General features: G+C 40.5%; 1 long non-coding RNA gene across 1 annotated transcript; it reads left to right on the top strand.

Moving 5' to 3' along the window:
* The first annotated feature begins 1,368 nt into the window (after positions 1-1,368).
* LOC143669788 (uncharacterized) lies at positions 1,369-2,358 on the top strand. The gene is made up of 2 exons (XR_013169059.1): positions 1,369-1,610; positions 2,220-2,358. It is a non-coding gene; the product is annotated as an uncharacterized LOC143669788 (long non-coding RNA).
* The last annotated feature ends 2,824 nt before the right edge of the window (positions 2,359-5,182 follow it).

Genomic DNA, 5,182 nt, shown 5'->3' with positions numbered 1-5,182 from the left:
TTCACGGTTCTGGGGGGGTTCGCAGCCGGTCCAGCTGGTCCAGACTGGGGTATGCTGTGTGTCTGGTCACTGACATGGCTCCAGGAGCTGTTCTGTACTGTTTCTGGTTATTTAATAGTTGTTCTGGAGGATGAACTAAAATGTGCACATTGTTAAGCTGCCATCTTGACCTGGAAGAGTGGAACAGCTTTTAAAGAGGGAATTTATTAAGTTGCAAGTTCTAAGGCCATAGAAATGTCCAAACTAAAGCACCCAGCCAAAGATACCTTGACTCCAAAGAAAGGGCTGATGAAGTTCAGGATTTCTCTCTCAGCTGGTAAGGCACATGGTGATGTCTGCTAGCTTTCTCTACTGGCTTCTTCAAATGGCTTCCATAGGGGCATTTCCTTTCTGTGTCTCCAAAGGTCTCTGGCTGCATGGACTCTGAAACTTTTTCCAAAATGGTTTCCTCTTAGAGGGTTTCAGTAAGCAACCCCACCTTGAATGAGAAGAGACACATCTCCATGGAAACCACCTAATCACATCTCCATGGAAACAATAAAAAAAAATTCAGCAATACTGAATGAGGATTAAATAACATGGCTTTAAACCCACCACCCTCCCCCTGTCTACGTGGGACATGATTCTCAGGGGTGTGGACCTTCCTGGCAATATGGGACAGAAATCCTAGAATGAGCTGAGACTCAGCATAAAGGAATTGAGAAAAACCCTAGAATGAGCTGAGACTCAGCATCAAGGGATTGAGAAAACCTTCGCCATCAAAAGGGGGAAGAGTGAAATGAGACAAAGTGTCAACTGCTGAGAGATTCCAAACAGAGTCGAGCCGTTATACTGGAGGTTATTTTTATACATTAAGTAGATATCACCTTGTTATTCAAGATGTAATGGAGAGGCTGGAGGGAATTGCCTGAAAATGTAGAGCGTGTTCCAGTAGCCATGTTTCTTGAGGATGATTGAATAATGATATAGCTTTCACAATGTGACTGTGTGATTGTGAAAACCTTGTGCCTGATGCTCCTTTTATCTACCTTATCAACAGATGTGTAGAACATATGGAGTAAAAATAAATAATGGGGGGAACAAATGTTAAAAAAAAAAGTAATAATAACATGGCTTTTTGGGGTACATGACAGTTTCAAACCGGCACACCATACTTAATTTCACAAGCTCTCTCCCACTTGTAAGAGTTCTAGGAGATCTGGGCTTCTTTTTTACAAAGTGAATTAAAACGAACATTGCATGGAGAATTAACTTTGTGTATTTCCCAGTACTAAGTGATACCAAATTCTCCGTGGGGAATTCTGCTCAAATGGTTGCATCCAGAACACCCAGATTCAGCCCCATACTGTCCTTTCAGCCTCAGTGAGGAGCTGTGGACACTCCTTTGACCTCAGCGGTTCTGGTCTATCCCACTAAGGACCCCGGAGAAGATATCCCCAGTTCCAGGAGAAAGTCTGGAAGCCATTGCCTCCCTAGTCTTCAGCCTCAGCCGTGCATCCCAATCTCTGGAAGCTTTTAAAGCTTCCCAGGTGACAACACACCCAAGGCTGAGAACTATTACATTGGATGGAATTCTCAGAGAAAGTGTGTGAGATACATTACAAAACCAGGTTAGAATTTTTTTCCTTCAGACTTTAGTTTCATTATAAATATGTCACATTCAGTACATAAAGTTTGGAGCGAAGAAGGGGGAAATGTATTCACAACCTCAGACAAAGGGACAACCACCGATACCATTTTATTCTATTTTCTACTAATGTGTTTCCCATCCATAATTTTACACAGTTAAGGCCTTAGTGTAAGTACACATTTAAAGACTTTTTTATACTCCTTGACACTACAACAGATGCATTTTCCAGGCAGGGCAGGCAGTATGATTATCAGAACAACTCCTTCTATTGGCTTGAGTTCTACCCTTTCCACCACCAGATGGAAATAAGGATTCACCAAAGCACAACATTAAAAGGAAAACAGAGTCAGGGTTTAATTCTGTTTTACTCATTGCCTTACCAGATAAGGGCTCTTTTCAATAACAAACCTTCCTTTAGTAACATCGGGCTGCTTGCCCCTTCGGATCCTAAGGACCCACTTTGTACTTCCTTTTAAGCCTTGCTTAAGGCTTAGAAGCCACCTGAAAATTTTTGAGAGAATCTTTGTGTCAGCAACACTGATTTTTCAGGAACAGCCTTAGCTTACGTCCCCTCCCTGTCTTCCTCCAGACCCTCCCAAAGATGGTGTTACTGGACTGATTCAGGAATGAGATCCCAGCCTCAGGGCACCTGCACTTATTTAACAACATCTGAGAGATGGGGAGTGAGCTGCCCACCGCAGGTGGCTTTTCCTGCCCATGGAGTGAAGGTGTGAGTTGACTCTTTCAGACATATTTCTGACAGTCCCTAATAAGCAGCTTGCCAAGGGCAAGGGTCCTCCTCTCTGGGAATGTAAATCCTCTTTAAGCAATTTATATTTGAATTGGGTGCAATATTGCGCATAATTAGGGAGGGCTATTCAGAGAGACATGAGACAATTTAAACCAATGTTCACATATCTACTATTTTATATGCACACATGTAACTTGTTCATAGGTACAAGTGTAAAGATTATGTGTATATGACTATGTACTGTTTATGTTGAAAAAGAGTGAGCTGGCCTTCATTTTAGAATACAAGGTACCCCACATGTCCTTATGATCCATGGGAGTTGAGGAAATGACATAGCTTTCCTGCAGAAACACTGGAAGGTGATAATTAGTGACAGAGGAGAGGCTGTGGCCCACTGTAGACCCCAAATCAAGGTTTTACAGTTGTGTTTGGATAAAATACTACTGTTTTCCAAAGTAAACATTAGCAGAATGATTTAACAAACATGGTTGTTGTCTTCCTTTCTTCCAGATAAAAAGTACAAATAAAACTTTGATTCTTTGGAATGGAAGACAAAATAAAGCTTTCACAATTGATCATGCTTTAAAAACCAATCCAAAAATGTATTTCATTGCCCTGTATGCTGCCTCTTTCCAAAAGTAATTTAAGGTAAAGAATGTATATGAATGTAGAGCTGTGTTCCAGTAGCCATGTTTCTTGAGGATGATTGAATAATGATACAGCTTTCACAATGTGACTGTGTGATTGTGAAAACCTTGTGTCTGATGCTCCTTTAATCTACCATGTCAACAGATGGGTAGAACACATGGAATAAAAATAAATAATAGGAACAAATGTTAAAATAAATTTAGTTTTAAATACTAGTGATAAATGAAAGCGAGAGGTAAGGGGTATGGTATGTATAATCTTTTTTTCCCCTCTGTTATTGTTTTATTTCTTCTTCTGCTGTCTTTTTATTTCTTTTTCTGAATTGATGCAAATGTTCCGAAAAATGATAAATATGCAACTACGTGATGATATTGAAAATTACTGATTATATATGTAGAATGGAATGATATGTTAATGTTTTTGTTTGTTCTTAATTTTTTAATTAATAAATAAATAAAATTTAAAAAGAATGTATATAAATTCAGATGAATAAAGTACAATGTACAAGGTGTTAAAAATGGATGGTATAAAGGAAAAAGTATAATCAATCACAGTAACATTGTAATACACTTCCACTGAATGTAACAAAGGCATTATGCCAAAACTAAATGTCAACAGGTGGGGGGCATGGGGGAGGGGTATGGATTCTTTGTGGAAGAGAAGGAAATATCTTCATATAGATTATGGTGGTTGTGCCGTTCTGAAAGTATTATGTACCCCACAAAAGCCATGTTTTAATCCTGATCCAACTGTGGGTTGGAAACCTTTGATTAGATTATCTCCATGAAGAAGTGTGATGCCCAATTGTGGGTGTGTCTTTTTGATTAGATGGAGATGTGACTCCATTCAATCCAGGTGGGTCTTGATTACCTTCCTGGAATCCTTTAAATGAGGAAACATTTTAAATGAGGAAACATTTTGGAGAGAGCCAGGAATGACAGAGCCAACAGAAACTTCAGAGCAGAGCTGACACAGAAGCAGACACCTGGAGAACAGAGACACAGATGTTTGGAGATGCTTCAAACCCAGCAGGCATTGCCATGGGATGTTAAGCAAGCCAGAACCTGGAGAGAATCAAGGAAAGCCAAGAGATGAAAGCCAGCCCTGGAGAAGTAAAGTGAGGAACAGAGGCTGAAGGCAATGGAGCCCAGGAAGAAGGGGCCAGCAGCTGCCAACCACATGACTAACCAGTGGACAGAGGTGTTCCTGACCCATTGGCCTTCCTTGAATTAAGGTGTCTCTCCTGTATGCCTTAGTTCGGACAATTTTATGGGTTTAGAACTCTAACCTTGTAACTTATTAAAGCCCCCCTTTTTAAAAGCCATTCCAGTTCTGGTATATAACATTCCAGCAGCTTGCAAACTAACACAGTGGCAAAGACATGTCTTATTTACTTAGGTTGGATTGTATGATGTGTGAATACAACTGTTTAAAAATGAACAGAGAGAAACAAGTGCTAGAGAAAATGTAGAGAAAGAGACGTACCTTTTCACTGTCAGCAAGGAAACTGAAAGATGCAGCCTCTTGAAGGGCAGTGTAGTGGTTCCACAGGAGGCTAGGGGTGGGGTTGCCATATGATCCTGCAACCCTGTTGCTCAGTATATACCTGGAGGAACTGAGTGCGGGGACACGAATGGACATTTGCACTCTGGTATTTAAAGCAGCAGTGTTTGTGATTCACAATTGATGAAGGTGACCTGAGGGAAAGAAGGGGAAACTGTGGTGTATTCATACAACATGCTACTGATGGCCACCAAAAGAAATGAAGTTGTGAGGCATGGAGCTAGGTGAATGAAACTTAAGGACTGTACGTTGAATGAAATGTCAGAAACAAAAGACAAGATCAGACCTCACTAATATGGACTAACTATAATATAAAAACTTGGTGAACTGAAGTCGAGAGCATGGGTTATCAGGCTGGGGCCTGTACCTGTTTGAAGCTATTATGTACCCCAGAAAAGCCATGCTGTTTAATCCTCATTCAGTATTTCTGGGTGGGATCTTTTTTATTGTTTCCATGGAGATTTGACCCACCCAATTGTGGGTAGTAACCTTTGATTAGACAGATTCCAGGAAGATGTGTCTCTACCAATTCAAAGAGGGAACTATTTTTGGAAAAAGCTTCAGAGCCACCAGAACTGACAGAGCCAAGA

The sequence above is a fragment of the Tamandua tetradactyla genome, chromosome 26 (genome assembly GCF_023851605.1).
Source record: "Tamandua tetradactyla isolate mTamTet1 chromosome 26, mTamTet1.pri, whole genome shotgun sequence".
Classification (NCBI taxonomy): Eukaryota; Metazoa; Chordata; class Mammalia; order Pilosa; family Myrmecophagidae; genus Tamandua; species Tamandua tetradactyla.
This window is presented reverse-complemented; position numbering and strand designations above follow the sequence as displayed.